Source organism: Protopterus annectens, chromosome 17.part0 (genome assembly GCF_019279795.1).
Source record: "Protopterus annectens isolate FY-2018-M chromosome 17.part0, PAN1.0, whole genome shotgun sequence".
Lineage (NCBI taxonomy): Eukaryota > Metazoa > Chordata > Ceratodontiformes > Protopteridae > Protopterus > Protopterus annectens.
In genome coordinates, this window is record NC_056751.1 from 335,324,759 (window position 1) to 335,342,537 (window position 17,779).

A 17,779-nucleotide genomic window follows, 5' to 3' on the forward strand; every position below is an offset into this window, starting at 1 on the left:
AATTCCCAGTTAATGTTCAAAATGTTTCTAAATTCCAACATATATTCATTATATTGGGTAGATAGACAGGATTTATAGTTAGTAAAATTATTAACTTTTAAATCCAGTCTCTCATTAGCCGACGCAATACTTTGATCTTGTACTTGCGTGTCAAAGTTATTATGTGTTAAAAGGGGCGCTAGAGACCCATTGTGACGTTTTTGTTGTACTTCCTTCGTCACATTGTCCAGTAGTCTACTAGGATACCCTCTATTTATAAACATCTGTTTGAGAAGTGCACATTCTTCATCAAACAAGTAATCCTCTGAACACATACATGAGGCACGGACTAATTGGCCCTTTACAATGCCTCTTTTTTGGAAATAAGGATGGTTACTAGTAAAGTGTTAAAAAGAATTACTGTACAGATCTTTTCTATAAATGTTGGTAACAAAACGTTTCCTGAGTGGATCTTTACTAATGAAAATGTCTAAGAAATTGATGGATTCCTTTTCCAATACAAAAGAAAAATCCAAAAAGGCAGTAAAGGTATTCATACTTTGCATTAAGTTCTTTATCTGGTCGTCACTACCATTAGCAATCATAAAAATATCGTCTTGGTACCTTGTGTACCAAACGACTGTTTGTTTGAATAAAGCGTGGTTAAACAAATAGGTACGTTCCCAGAACGCCATAACTGAGTTAGCAAATGTGCCACCACATGGGGAGCCCATCGCTACCCCGGTCTTTTGCAAATAAATTTTGTTTTTAAACAAAAAATAGTTATTATTTAACACTAATTCCAACAATGTAACAATTAAATCAATGTCATTGCCATCATAATGTTTAAACAAGAGGAATTCCCTGACCCATTCTAGGCCAATGTCCTGCGGAATAACTGTGTACAGGTTCGTAACATCTGCAGTAATAAACTTATAATCGTCATGAAAGGGAATAGTGCTAAGGTTTTTTAATACATGCCATGAGTCAACACATATTTGAGGCTCGGTCTTCAAAACTCCTTTCAGTTTATTATCTACCCATTTTGCACAGGCATATGTAATCGACTGCCTACCATCAATAATGGGTCTAAAAGCTAAGTTATTCAGTCCTTTGTGGAGTTTAGGAACTCTGAACATAACAGGAGTATAGGGGGCTACCATGTCTAAATAATGATATAGGTCCGAGGTGATACTTCCCTCAATAAATAAATCATTTAAGCTGTTCTTAATTCTCGAAAGAGCTTGATTAAGCTCATTTCTGGAAATTCCTACATAGTTATCTGAGGACAACATTGATTCCATATAGTTGTTATAGTCCTCTTCATACATCAAGACTGCACCCCCGCCTTTGTCGGGTTTCATAACCCTTATCTGGTGACTCTTAACTGATTTAATCATGTCATTAACTATAGTGTCCCTTTCATGAGTAAGTTTAAGCTTGTTATATAAACCCCTCAAATGAATTTCAGAAACTTTCTCAAATGCTGCTAGATGGTTATTAAGAGGTGGATTATATACACTGGGTACACGTTCATCGTTTAAAATAGCATTACATCCTTTGAACAACACATTAAGATTCAGTTTTCGTGTATACAATTTAAGATCACATAACACCCGCCCTATATTCAAACTGCCAGGTAATGCAAAATTAAAACCCTTTGCTAGAATGTCAATAAATGCAGCTTTGGGTGTAAATAAAGTATAATTGTATACTTTAAAGTCTTTACTGGTATTATAAACAATGACAGGCATACCGTGCACAGAGTCAGTTATTACTTCTTGCGACGGTTGAAAGCTTTCCTGTTCTGGTTTCTCCTGTTGTTCCTGTTCGTATTGGATTTCGAAAAATTCCGGTGTTGTTGAAAACCCGAAGAAGAAGATGAATTTTGGCAATTTTTTGCTGTTGATGAATCCTTTCGCTTCTTCTAACTTCTGGGGATATATCACCATTGTCGTGTTGAGAATCTACTAACAATTGTGGGAATTCGTCGAAATCCACGTCAGAGGCTTGGTCAACATCATTGCTGGTGTTGTCGTTTTGACGCAAAGCATGTTGAGACGGAACCATAGTATTGTTCAAGAGAGGTGGATCAGGATACGCTATGTTCTTATTATAGGCTAGTTTATCTCTATTAAATTTCCGCTTCTTTGTCTCATTTATTTTATTCAACAAAGAGTTTATACTGATAAAGATCCGACCATAGTCATACTCATAACTGTGAAAATCTTTATCATCCTTTATTTCTTTCTCAAGTATTTCCAATTGAGTCTTGAGATCCACCATTTAGTTATTATAGGCGCCTATAAGAAGTTCCAAAAAGTTCAAGCCTTGCTGATTAAAAAACTGAATTAATTGTTTATGAAAGGCTGAATCTTTAATGACGCCAGATGGATACTTCCATTGTCTTAACCCCTTAGGTACGATACTATGTTTGATACACTCGCGAAAATACACAGTTTCCGCTTGTAACTTTTTGTATTTTAATAAAGCTCCATCAAATTGTTTCAACTTCGAAACAATACTGATATTATTACTGTGCCCATCATATTCAGAATTTTCAATTTGCGAGTTGTTATAAAACATATTGTCGGAAGCATTAATAAATTCGTGCAACAGGGGAAGACCATTATTGGGTAAATGCGTATTACTAGTACCTAAATGTACTGTAATTCTGATCAGTTCTTGACCTTAATGGAGCACCACCATTATTTGCACTTAGATTTTGCCTTATAGGTTGTGCATTAGGAATATTGTCCATTGTATTAAAAGTTGAATCTTGCTGTTCTAAACTGTTTTCCTCTTGTGCAGACCTCGAGGTTTGAGAAATCTGCTGGAAAATAACTCCTGTTCTCGGACGAACCGCAGGCATTAAGTCAGAAAACCGGCTATTAAATTGTGTAGCCAAGTCGTCTACCCGTTGTGTAAGATGCTGTATAAGAGCCGTTACATTCCCAACGGAACTGGTGTCATCGTTGGCAGCTGTACCAGGATCGGTGTTGGATAAAAACATCTCCGAGGACTGCGATGGTTGGATACCGTTATTATCAGCCATAAACAACAAAACTTAAAGAACAAACTCAATAAACGAAAAAAAGGGTACCAACTGCAGACCAAACGAGAGTTTTACGAAAATACTTTACTTTGTACTGTGAGCGCTTTCATGCAGATAATCTCCACACTTCTTCAGACAAAATTACAAACATGTGACATTCATTATATACGCTTTACAAAAGTAATTAACCAATTAAACAATTTAAACAGTTGTTCTTATAACAATTAGAATTCCCTTACTTACATATTAAAAATTCATAAAACCAAGTTTAAAATAAACTATAACAAAAGACAGTATAAAGAAAAGGAAAGAAAATAATAAGGAAATAATAATAATAATAATAAATCCAACACCTACTCCTATATGGAAAATTCGTCACAGTTGAAAGGTTTTAAAATATTGGTGCTGCGGTAGCATTGTTGCCTCACAATAAGATGCTGTCCGGTTCGATTCTCAGCTAGAGCGTCTTCTGTGTGGAGACATGTGTGAATGGGCGTACCTTCGTTGAAGGTTGTGCGTCAGGGCTGGTAACTCGGCACATAAAAATCAACTACCAATCATTAGTGGATCGGAGTTCCCCTAACTGGGAAAAGCTGAAAGACACAACAACAACAACATACGGTAGAAATCACTGCCACCACTCAGTTAATAATTATCGGCTACTCAAAGGCCCTTAAAAGGGTGTCCAATTATTACTGTGCAATATTATTATCCAACTGGTAAGTGTGACTAAACAGTCAAGGCTTATTAGAGTGACTTGGTACAGGATCACTATATACATGCAATGTACTCTAGATCTTAAATTATCTCTACACAAAACAGCCACAGTTGAAAGGTTTTAAAATATTTAATAATAAATAATAAAAACACAAGACAGTACTTTTTACTACACAGAGCTAGTCAATAGTTCAGAGATCACAGAGAAATACTTAAAATAATTTAGTAGAACAGTTCTGACCTCACAGGAAAGCACTTAGTCTAATCTTGCTAGTTTCTAGCTATTTCTAAGATAAAACACACGTCTAAGATAAACTTACATATAGAGCAAAGGCAGAGTGCTGATGAGTTGGATGGTCAAGAAAAAATGCTTAATGCTCTCTGATTCTCTCTGTTTTTAAAACCACATTTCTGGTTCACATTACATCATTCTTCACACTTCCTTGGGTTCCCAGGCTAATAGAAACTACATTTACATTCTTCACCTCTGGGCAGAAACCAGAGCAAATAAAGGACATTTATGCATGCAAATTCTAGCCATTATGCTGATCTTAACACAATATCAAGAATTCCTTCATTTAGACAGGCCAGAGCCAACTTTAGATCAAAGGGTCACAACATGTTTTACTTTGTCAGCAAAGTGCACTGTTGTTACATTTTTGTAATATCATTTTTTTCCTTTTAAGACAACAAGCCTGTGACTTACATTAATATTTACAAATGACAGAATTATCTATAAGATTCTATCTGGCTAGGCTGGCAGCCTTCACCTATCTTCACCCAATCTTCACAGCTTCATATGACTTTGCATGTATTTGGATATTGCAGGTGAACTTGGACTTGGCTATGCACAGTCATGCTTGAAAGACTTAAAGCAAGTGATGGACTCTGTAACATTTGTTATTAATATTAAAAAAATAAAGGAGTTTAATATGTTTTGTATAGGGACATTCTTATGTGGACACCTGTTGTTTTCAATAAAAAGTGGAAAGGAGGATTTTGGAAAGACTGGAAAAGGGGAGATACAACAAAGAGTGCAACACAGCAGGAACATATCAAGTGAGTTGTGCATAAGAGTATCATGGTTTTGGCAGGGCACTGATCCCCTTATTTTTTCAATGTTTGTATACACAAGGGTAGTGCAGGTGGGAAGTAGGTAAGAGGGTGCAGAAGAGGGGACATGAAAAGTAAGGGGTGAAAAGGAGTAGTGCCCAAAAACAGTCCACACGGCCAAAAACATTTCCACTGCCAGGTGGTGTTGCAGTGGAGGACACAGATATTGGGGGGGGGGCTTGTGTTGGCCTGGTGATTGGTGCTGACTGAGGCAATAAGACTAGCTGAAGAGAAGCCTCAATTGGCTGAAGCTGTCTGTCCAAGACCTGCTTCGCAATGTCCACCATCAAGTCCCAAACCCTCAATCAGTGAGGCTTGCTAGGCTGCCACATGCCAAGGTGCCTAGAGGACCAGTGCAAGTGTCCTGAACATGTTAGAATGTCCCTAATTGAGCAGAAGTTGAATGTTCCTTAACCTGGAAGTTATGCAGCTGGTCTGGTCCTGAGGAATTTAGATCTGTAAAAAAACATGAACAGAAATGGGACAGAAAGAAATTAAAGTACAAAGGAATGCATAATTAACATAAGAAAAAGAGATAAAAGGGGGAGACAAAGATAAAATACACAATAAAGTCATACATAATGTTAGACAGCATTCAATTTGTTATTATCAATCAATTTTATTTTTATAAATCTTTACCAAACTAAAACAAAATGTACAGTAAGGGTACAGGAAATTCACTGGAAGGGTGATATTGGAAGTGCTTATAAATATATGGGAATAATGATATGGGAAATGCTTATGCATACTTTAGATAAATGAGTGTATTGCTATCAAGTCTTGGTAGTGTTTACATTTTCAGTCCACTATAGTAACATAAAATATGATAATACACTTCACATCTGTGCCTGATATGTATTTAGTTACAATATTGTATTGAAACCATCCTGTATAAATACTTGCAGTCATATATGTTAAAGACAAAGTACTGCATTTATGCATTGATCCATCTTTTTAGATTTGGTTGCAATACTGTTCTGAAAGCACTTTAGGCATTCAATCCATATCATGTATAAATACTTGTAGTTATGTACAGTAATGAAATCACTTAAAGGCAGAATACTGCATATATTTAATCGTACTTACTAGTGGTTTCAACCAGTCATTTCAGTCTCCTACTGCGTTGTGCACAATTGTAACTAATCTACTCATCTGCTAGACAGAGAAAACAAAAGACCATTGTTGTTTACCTGTATTTCACCTTTTTCCTCAACAATTTTGATATAACTACTAATACTCTGCCAAACATTTCAGTTGCTGTTGCATTTGCTTGGTATATGTTTGTTTAAATATTTATTTATATCTGAATTCTCATACTGTTCTAATATTTCTTTAATTTATGTTATAAATAGTAGGACTGCATCTTCTTTCAAACTGTTGCACTTTTATATGTGTACACAGCTTGTCTGTTTGGGGGGGGGTGTTGTCTGGAATCTTTCTATGCACTCTCAGTATTGGTTCTGCTTTATGGACTATATACCTAACTTACAGTTTCATGTAACAGTCTGTGAATTTTGTTCAGGCAGAAGTTGTGCACACACACACACACACACACACACACACACACACACACACACGCACGCACGCACGCACGCACACACACACACATGCACACACACACACACACACACACACACACACACACACACACACACACACACACAGAAAAATGTAGTAACTGAAGGAAATGTTCACTTCCTTTAAATTCAACTATCATTAAATAATGCATAATACTGTTCCAGATGGGTGCAGTATATATACTTCAAGATAATAATGTGTGCTTTGATGGTTTTCTGCTTAATAACTGTAAGTGTATAAGAGGATTGTTTAAAAATGCATACAGTAGTAGTAGTACATATGGTCATATCTCAACATGTGCTGATCATTCACTTGACAACTGCAACCTCTACTGCCCCACCCCCAAGCTCCACTCTGACTAGCATGATGTTCCTGGCTGAGTTCAGCTATCTTGTATGTGCTATTAAAATTGTGAAGAAATGACCATCTGATACAATTATTATAATGAGTATTTTCTGGTCTATACAAACAAAATCCTTTCTTTACACAAACTGTCTGCATGTAGTTCAACTACCGACTAAGGTAATACATAACATAAATTAAATGATATGGCAATCCAAACAGTGTCGTTTTGGCTTGTGCATAAATATATACATTTATATACATGAAAAAATAAGTAATCCAAATGCGTTGAACAGGGAGAGGCAACCAAACTGCTCACAATAATAATCCAGTCTTGATAAAATGAATAAAAGTTCATTTATTGTGTACACAGGTAAGCGCTTTCACCAAAGCTTCTTCAGACCTTTAAAAAATTCCCGCCAAACAAACATTTCCTTTTATACTAATCATATGACTGTGCTTCAATTAAACTATTGACTTATTTAAAAAGACATACATCATTTATCACTATTAAAATCACAAAATTCAAACTGTAATTCGTATGCTAAACCAAGTTCATGCCTTAAAATACTGTGAGGCAATAGCATGTAAATATAATATATGGCGCTTATACATTTCTAGCTTCTACGAATGTTAAAGAAAACATCTCTATTAATGTATTGAATATAAAAATGTTTGTCTAAGTAGTTCTTCCTTATCTATTGTTTTAATACAAAATAAAATATATAGGCAGTCAGACATAAACATCTGACATAAAACAAAGAAATAATAATTATATATTATTTATATTAGTCAAATATTTAAAACCATTGTTGCGCATTTAGTTATTGTAAATAGAACAAACACAACTTACTCTAATGCAAATACTTGTAAGAATATGTAAATAATCAATCAAGTGCGTCTGGCATAAACCAAGAAATAAAACTGTATTAATCAGATTTTTACTACACATATACATTTAATATGAACCAAACAGAATCGACTAGACCCTATTGCAACTGAATTAACTGCATTATCAAAAAAGTTCGTCTGCCTTTTAGTATACACACGTCGAACATAAAATCAATATTGCATAAGAAGTGTGCTTTCCATTTATAAACGTAAATATGTCTATACACGCACTAAAATTGCGCTAATAACTATCTGTATGCTGGAAATAGTGCAAAGGGTGTATGTGTAGTTTGCAAGAATACAAAATCTTGCTTCAATATATTTTCTTATATCTCATGCATAAATAGCTTTAAAGTCATACTTAGAACATACTGAGCATGTACTTCACAAAACATAATTCGCAACTATCATTCATACAATGTTACGGTATAACTTGCAAAAATTATATATATCTCATTCTCGGCATACATATAATACTCACAAAAAAATATGTGCATAGAAGTTAAGGTATTAAACATATTCATTCAAACCTTAGTTAACCAGAGAACTTCCTAACATACTATTCAGCTTTATATCATTTGCTGAAACTGGTTAACCTAATAAACTAGCATGATAGAATCCTGTAAGAATCATGCTGATGTGTAACTAATACTATGTTAATTGGTTATTTAACATACTAAATAAATATTATCATAAAAAGTCTGAGGCTTATTGGGATGACGCTACAAAAAACATAAACGTATATTGGTATTCATCAAAATGAAATGTACCAATACATCAATACAAAAATGTATTCAGACCCAATAATCTAAACGGATATAACATAGTCTGCTCAGGGGAGAAAAAAATAAGTGGTAGTGGCCTACAAATGCATACTGTGTTGAAACCACATGGAATAAATTCTAAAAAAGCCATTAATTAAAGAATGGCATATTATACCAGATAAAGCTGAATTTCTGGGTATCTATGTATAAAAAGGCATGAGGTAACTGGATAAGCAGTCCAGGGTCAAATACATAGGTGTATATCTGTATGCCATGAACTGGTATATAAATCTGCAATAACTGTGTGCTAAATCTAATAAAGCTGATAAATAATGCATCGAGAATAGTAAGGCCTGGACTAATAGAGCTTATTGCTTCTTTTTAACAGTTACCCTTCTGTTCTTAAGAATTGGTTTAATTGTTGCTCTCTCATTCAGCCCTCTGCCTTTATCAGCTCTAAGTCTAATAATCCAATTAACCTCTTTGCTTTCTGTAGCATTTCTAATATTTCCTTCCTGTATCCTAGGTATATACACATCTATCACCTTAAATTTAAAAGTATGGTCTTGACCTTCAATATGCACGTGTTTCGCTAACGCGTTGTTTTCATAGTTTATTCTTATGGCATATAGATGTTCTCTGATCCTATTTTGAAATTTTCAATCAGTTTTGCCTACATAGAAAGATAGACATTCCTGACAGATAGCTAGGTATACTACGTGCATGGTATTACAATCAGCCGTCACTTTGAAATAATACTTATTTCCTGTATCTGGATGTATAAACTCGGGACTCTCATCTATATAAGGACAATATCTACAACTTCCACATGATGTAGTTCCTTTATAATCATTAACTCTAAAATCTCTTGTTTGATGACATAACAACCTTCTCAGGTTTGGTTTGTTCTTATACAGATACCTTGGTTCTGACCATACTATTTTCCTTATATCATCATCTATGGTTAAAATATGCCAGTGATGCTGAATAATTTTCCTAACATCTTGATTATCTATTGTATAAAACATAGGTATTCATAATCCCTGATTTTCATTACTGGGATTCTTCGTAGTTGTTATAGTATCTGAAAAATATGGTGCGGCCCTATCCAATCTCATACTTTGCATGTCTCGCAAACTTTCTTCTACATCCTTATCTTTATAACCTCACTTAGCTAATCTATTTCTAAATAAGCCCATCTCTTCAGTGTATCTCGTCTGTGGCATTTAGTCGGGATATTCTCATGGCTTGTCCTTTAATTATATTATTAAAAATGTATTGTGGATGCATGCTTTGTCTGTGGAGTATTGCATTTTTGTAACATTTCTTCCTATGAACGCCTGTATTAATATAGGTGTCCATTACCCTTTCAACGTACACATCTAAGTATTCTGCTTTTGTGTATGAGGCATTGAAGGAGAATTTTAAACAATCAGTCATCTTATTCATTTCTGAAATACTTTCATATAACTTTTGTTCATCTCCTTTCGTCTACAAAACGACGATAAAAGGTCATGTTCTTTAAACCAGGTTTCTTGAAATAGATATTCTTCTTCCCATAAAGCCAGAAACATATTGACGTAGCTATTGGCACAAGAAGTGCACATAGCTATGCCTTCACGCTGGATATAGAAGGTATTAAGGAAGACAAAAACATTATTCATGAGCACCAACTTTAAGAATAAACCTATGAATTGGATATTAGACTCATTGCATGCACTGTGTTTAATTAAATACCTTGTAATGTACTCTATGCCTAAACCATTTGGAATAATGGCAAATAAAGATTGAACATCGAGAGTAATGAACAGCATATTAGTTTGCAAAGGTATAATGCTAATATGTTCATATAGATCCACGAGAAACTGTTTAGTGTCCTTTAATACAACCCTATTATTGTCAAGCACTGGTCTAAGTTGTTTCTCTATATAAAGTGAGAAAGTCTCTATGCACCAACCTCTCCCTGAGACAATTGGTCTCATGGGAGGGTTTATAGGATTTTTATGAACCTTAGGTATGCCTTGTATTTCAGGTATCAATGGATGTTCAACCTCTAGGAATTTAGCTAATTCTTGAGTGATCTTATTACTGGTGATTAGGTCACATAGAACTTGAGCTATATTTGTTTTATGTTCTCAACTACTCTTTTATCTATGATATTATAATATTGTGTATCTTTCAACATTTCTTCCATCACCCTTATATATTCTGTCTTATCCATTATTACCAAAGGTCCTCCTTTATCTGCTGGTCTAAAGACTACAGTATGATCTCCTTGTAGTCTCTGTAAAGCTTTCCTTTCATTGTAATTCAGATTACTCCTGGATTTGGTGTGAACCTGCTTTTTTCTGTCATTGTATAGACAATGTATATCTTCCTCTACAAGATTATAAAATGCTTCTACTAAGGGGTGATTAATCGGGATAAACTGGCTTGGTTTAGAGAAAGGATAAATATCCCTACTTGCATGATTTCTATATAAAAACTTTAACATGATATTTCTGATATATAATTTTATATCTATCAAAACATCTGTGAGCTGATTTTTGCTAGTAGGAATAAAATTCAACCCTTTGTTGAGAACGTTCATTTCATTATGATCAAGTACTCAATGTGATAAATTCCAGACTAGGCAATCCTCGTCCCGCCAAACAAACATTTCCTTTTAAAAATCTGATTAATACAGTTTTATTTTTTGGTTTATGCCAGACACACTTGATTGATTCTTTACATATTCTTACAAGTATTTGCATTAGAGTAAGTTGTGTTTGTTCTGTTTACAGTAACTAAATGCGCAACAATGGTTTTAAATATTTGACTAATATAAATAATATATAATTATTATTTCTTTGTTTTATGTCAGATGTTTATGTCTGACTGCCTATATATTTTATTTTGTATTAAAACAATAGATAAGGTAGAAATAGTTAGACGAACATTTTTATATTCAGTACATTAATAGAGATGTTTTCTTTAACATTCGTAGAAGCTAGAAATGTATAAGCGCCATATATTATATTTACATGCTATTGCCTCACAGTATTTTAAGGCATGAACTTGGTTTAGCATATGAATTACAGTTTGAATTTTGTGATTTTAATAGTGATAAATGATGTATGTCTTTTTAAATAAGTCAACAGTTTAATTGAAGCACAGTCATATGATTAGTATAAAAGGAAATGTTTGTTTGGTGGGAATTTTTTAAAGGTCTGAAGAAGCTTTGGAGAAAGCGCTTACCTGTGTATACAATAAATTAACTTTTATTCGTTTTATCAAGACTGGATTATTATTGTGAGCCGTTTGGTTGCCTCTCCCTGTTCAACGCATTTGGATTACTTATATTTTATTTTCAGGGCAGTGGAGAGACATTTACTCCAGTGGGTGTGTTTGTTCTACTTTATACATAAAAAAATACTTGTAAGTGTACTCATGTAGATTATGTCCTTAATTTACATATATATATATATATATATATCTATATATATATATATATATATATATATATATGGGTGTGTGTGTCTGTGTATACTTACAGTTATATTTCTTTACTCACACATATACGTTTATATTTATACAATTATGTTATCACATAAACATCCCATATATGTATATACAGATGCAGTTTTATGTACAGATATATTTATGCTTTTTTTGTATTATTATATTAACATTATAGATGCATATTTGCAGTTACACATATTTCTTCAACTAAATACATTTGATTATGCAAAGTGTTTTTAGTCTATTTTTAAGCCTATGTTTAATATGACCAAAAAAAAATACTATAGAAGTCTAGCTTTGTCACTGCTACCTGGTCAACCCACTCAGCCAGCTGGTCGGCCCTACACGTCTGTAGGGCTTCGTACCTGTGTCTGCACTGGGGGACACACTAGGTGATCCCAGTCAGGGATGACAGGTGCTCACCAGATGTTGATCTTTTTGCAGTACGATTCTCTAAACCAGAGCTGGCTATTATCCAGGTGGAAATCACTCAGAAGGTACAGCATTATTTTTGCCTCTTTATTTGACCAGCTGACAGCACAGCCTCTTGTATTCACATGTGCTGCCATCATTCTAAGTGCCAGTATCAGAATGAAGAAAATATGACTAGGGCTGTGATCTACTGTCTCTTGGGTGTTACATCATCCGAACCAAATTCAGTTATCCAGCATGGGAATTAGACCTAGTACTGTTATTACTGGCAAGTTTGGTTTGATCAAAAATACTTTGTCATATATATTTCTTTTTAAAGCAATACATTCACATCACATTTCATTTATATGGTGGATAAAAGTCATGAATGAAATCATCAACTTTTTTAATGTTACTTACAATCATTACTACTGTTGTGCATTGCTTTTGATACCTTTTTGGAGTATTATACCTCAATGCCATTTATACGTTCCTCATACAGTATAGTAGCAGTATTCATGGTTTTTTTTTTTTTTTTTTTGTGGGGGTGCATTTTACAGAAATAAATATACCTGTGTGGATGAGTATCATCTTTTAATATATGTTGAGTGCTTTGAAGTGATAAGGTGTGCCAGATGATGATAGATGGGCAGGGATTATACTTCATGTTTAGGCAAACTTGCATGCATATGACTCTATTTTGTCTTTTCTAAACATGGTCAGGATAGAGAATAACTGAGGCTATCTGTAAATTCCTGCAGCATTCCGGGGACTGTTAAGAACTGTTGTGGACTCTGTTGCTATCCACGGATCCATGCTCATAAGAAGCCAAGACCTAATTATATTTATAAGTTTCTGTATACATTTGCATATTACTGAGATTCATACAGATAAATGTAAAAGGGCCTTATTTTGCATAGAAAACATGTAAATGACCTGAGCTTATTTGAATAAATTTAACAGCACCATATTTACTGGCATTTACTTCTGTTAGGTGGTAAATGACTTGAAACAGTATGTTTTTATTGTAAGAAAAATAACAAATTAATATGAAACAGTTCAAAATGATGTAAGATTATAGAGTTCATTTCAGGAAGTGCTTACCTTATTAATATGATGGGCATATGACAATGGCTTTAGTGAATACTGTAAAGCTGTCATATGCAAACGGAAAATTATTACAACAGCAGCAGAAATGATTTAATGATCACTGAGAAAATCATTTATTGTGATTTCATTTAGTGATTGTGCAGACATGCTAGAAATGCAGTGATTTAATTGTGAATTACTGAAGTGGCGAGGATGTTTTGTTGGCTCAATGTGTACGTGTCTTTACTGGGAGATTTGTAAGAAAGTATGACAATATTATGAATGCAAGAAAGTGGCAGGGGCTAGGGGAAGGATGGATCTGTTAACTAACTGCTTGCCTTACTGCTGTGAATGTATTCATGATAGTACAAACATTACTTCAGCACAACTTTACTAGGCTGGACTAAAACACTGCATGTGTATATAATTATGGGGTATGTGTCCTCTGACTTTTTTATGTGAATGGCAGGCATGCTTTCATTGTTGTGTTATTTGACTGATGATTACATCAAACCATTTTGTTTGTGACTGTGGCATATTTTTCATGAGCAGTAATGATGCAAAAGAATGGATCAAAGCAGAGAAAGGACAAGTTCAGCCTCGAGGAATACTGCAAACTCATAGCAATCTTTAGGATATATGGCAAACATCTGCTTTGTAAAGGGGACCCAAAATCAGCTGGGGGAGCAAAAGCCTGGAATCAAGTTGTAATGGATAGTAACACAGTCGGTCGAAGGAATCACATATTAACACAGTGCAAGAAGAGGGCAAATGATATGGTAGGGCATGCTGGAGTCAAGGAGAGTCAGAATGTATTGCCCATACATCAACTTTTATCCATTTAATAACAGATGAGGAATACTTCATGAGGATGACTGTGACAGAGAAGATGATGGCACTAGAGTAATCAGAGGTGGTGTGGACACTGGCTATTACTAACATATGCAGCAGCAACAATCGTCTACTCATGAAGGTTGGTTTGAAAAGAGTAACATATTTTTATATACAGAAGTGAATGTTGACATGGAATGATTCATTAAACACATGACAATTACTATTAATATGTGATCCTCCACTTCTACACAAAATACAGTGAAGCCAGTGTGCATGGTAACTGTCCTCCTCACCTCCTTACTCAGAATGCAGTAGTGTATTCTACTTCTTTATTGGTAATGTTTTAAAATAAATGTTTACAGGGTCAGCAGTAGAAACAATTAGTTCCACTATACCAATACACCTGGAGGATATCAGCAGCAGAATGGGTGCTGAAAATGATATGATAACATGGTTATATTATGAGGCATCATGAGGAAAATGGTATGCAGTCCCAAGTTTAATGGCAGGATCTCTACATGTTCATGTGTCACAAAGTCAAGCACATGCTGACATTATGCTCACACTCCTAGAGAAGGAAAACCCATGTACCTGTAAAACCATTTTTCCAAACCCAGATGAATACTTTCAGAATAACAGCAGGAGTTCAGAGGAAGCAGTGTCCACAGAGGCACCTTTATAAGGCAGTACCTTGGTCAGGAATTTGTCTCAGCTGCACCAGGAAACACATAAAACACTGGCTGCCCAGCAGCACACGTACAAGACATTGTTAGGGCTCAGAGTGCTGCCACAGACAGCTAGTTGGAAATGGTCAGAGTCCTCCAGGGCATACGTGAAGATTTCCACCAGTACATAGAAATGGCACAGAGTAGGTATAATGCCATGATCACACTGATGCATAGTATGATGCCACACCAAGCATCCATGGCCACCTCCATTTATGCACTGCTTAGGACTTACTAGACTCAAGCAGGAATCATTCTTGGAAGTGGAAGAGGATAGGGTACTGTCCAGACGTGGGAGCAGATCACATGAGATTACAAGTGCTTCTCAAGAAAGTACTGCAATTAGTAAGAGGGATCATGCACAGCAGATTTCATGCAGGCCATGTCAGTGTTCATCTACACCTAGCATGACCTCTTCAAGGTCCCAGTCCCACAGCACTATCAGATCAGTGTCTACAGGATCACCTGCATCAAGTAGGTCATAATATTGAACCAACTCACCATCCAGAACTCATGACAGCCCTCCTTCAAAATAATTTGCCCTATCACCTAGTCTATCATTAGGAGATTTGTATGACACATTTAACCTTGACCTATTGTGATTCAAGTGTGACATTTCTGTTACTTACAATTTGATCTTCACATACATAGCAGTGCTTAACTCAAAGGAGAACAAGTTATTAAATAAAGTTAAAAAAAATGGGGGGAGGGGGGAGATGTAGGACACTTTTTTAAAGTATGCATTTCATTCCTGTAATGGTACTGCTTAAAGCATCATGGAACTGTGGAATGAATGCTGTATGTCATAACGTAAGATTGCATTTATTAACACCATTAATGCTGTATGCATTACCATTGTTATAACTGGCAGTTACCTACAGCTTAAAAGTAGTAATCTGAAGAATAGCTAGGGTGGGGCAAGAGGGGTAACTGCCATGGGCAAGAAGTATTGGGGGCTTGATCAGCCCATTCCTGTCTTTCTTTTATGCAATCCATCCATCCATCCATCCTCAACCCCTTTTTCCCATTTTGCACATGGGGTCGGGGTGTCACTTCAACAGTGACAATCATCTTAAGGCAAAGTTTACGCCACCTGGTGGCTAGCTTTGTCACTGTAGTTCATCTGTACCACTCACTTGCACACACACTTCACCTTCTACCAATTTAGAGTGTTCAATCATCCTATTGCATGTCTTTGGAATGTGGAAGGAAACCAGAGCACCTGGACGAAGCCCACGCAACCACAGGGAGGACATGTAGACTCCACACAGAAGGCGCCTCAACCAAGAATCAAACCAGAGAATCTCTTGCTGTGAGTGCTCCATGTGGGGTCTAAACTGTAGCAAACAGAGCTTTTCACTTTTTTGTTTAACTCAAACCTGATTACTCTAGTGCTCCATGCAGATGGTATAAACTGCAGCAACTGTTTGCTATAGCTTAAAATGAAGATTTCTTTTCTTTTTTAATAAAACATGAGTGTTGTAGCCAGGATTGCCAGATTTCCGACTGGCCAGGTAGGGACAAACAAAGTGAAAAAAAAAAAAAAAAAAAACAAGGTCTTCCACGCTGGGTTCAAAAGTAGCTCTGTGTTTATTTTTTATTTGATTGGCCCGGGCCAATAAAAAATAAAGAAACACGGAGCTGCTTCTGTTTAATGCAAAACATCGCAGTTCCGCATTAAACAGAAGTAGCTCTGTTTTGTGATTTTTTGATTGGCCCGTATACCGGCATACGGGCCAATCAGAAATCGCTAAATACAGAGCTTCTTGTGTTTAATGTGGAACATCGCAGTTCCGCATTAAACAGAAGTAGCTCTGTTTTGCGATTTTTTGATTGGCCCGTATACCAGTATACGGGCCAATCAAAAATCGCAAAACATGGAGCTACTTCTGTTTAATACGGAACGTCGCAGTTCCGCATTAAACAGAAGTAGCTCTGTTTTGCGATTTTTTGATTGGCCCGTATACCGGTATACGGGCCAATCAAAAATTGCTAAACACGGAGCTACTTCTGTTTAATGCGGAACTGCGATGTTCCGCATTAAACACAAGAAGCTCTGTATTTAGTGATTTCTGATTGGCCCGTATGCCGGTATACGGGCCAATCAAAAAAAAACAAAGCGGAGGCTGCCCGGGATTTAAACCGGCAGTGCGGGACTTGGGATCAGACTGCTGATCTTGGGACAGTCCTGCCCAAATAGGGACGTCTGGCAACCCTGGCTGTATCACTCCATGCAGGTAGAGTGCAAGAAGCTTTGATTTGGCCAGGACAAGCATCTCACACTGGGAAATAGCAAGGCTAACTACAAATGACACCATCATTGCTGAGTGCAAAGTAGAATTGGCGCAACTCTGCCTTTTATACTGAATCTGTGGATAGCATGGCAAAAGGCAAAACTTTGACAATGAATCACAAGTAGGCAAGAAAATAAAACAAAGCGGAGGCTGCCCGGGATTTAAACCGGCAGTGCGGACTTGGGATCAGGCTGCTGATCTTGGGACAGTCCTGCCCAAATAGGGACGTCTGGCAACCCTGGCTGTAGCACTCCATGCAGGTAGAGTGCAAGCAGCTTTGATTTGGCCAGGACAAGCATCTCACACTGGGAAATAGCAAGGCTAACTGCAAATGACACCATCATTGCCGAGTGCAAAGTAGATAGAATTGGTGCAACTCTGCCTTTTATGCTGAATCTGTGGATAGCATGGCAAAAGGGAAAACTTTGACAATGAATCACAAGTAGGCCAGAGAAGATTTCATTACCATGTGCTGTTTTACATCAT

The 17,779-nt window shown here is 36.0% G+C and overlaps 1 long non-coding RNA gene across 1 annotated transcript in view; it reads right to left on the reverse strand.

Annotated features, from left to right (window-relative positions):
- Positions 1-4,476: 4,476 nt before the first annotated feature.
- LOC122791797 overlaps positions 4,477-17,779 on the reverse strand; it is a 158,606-nt gene continuing 145,303 nt past the window's right edge. The window contains exon 3 of the long non-coding RNA XR_006363197.1: positions 4,477-5,320. This is a non-coding gene — a long non-coding RNA (uncharacterized LOC122791797). The remainder of the gene's footprint in view (positions 5,321-17,779) is intronic.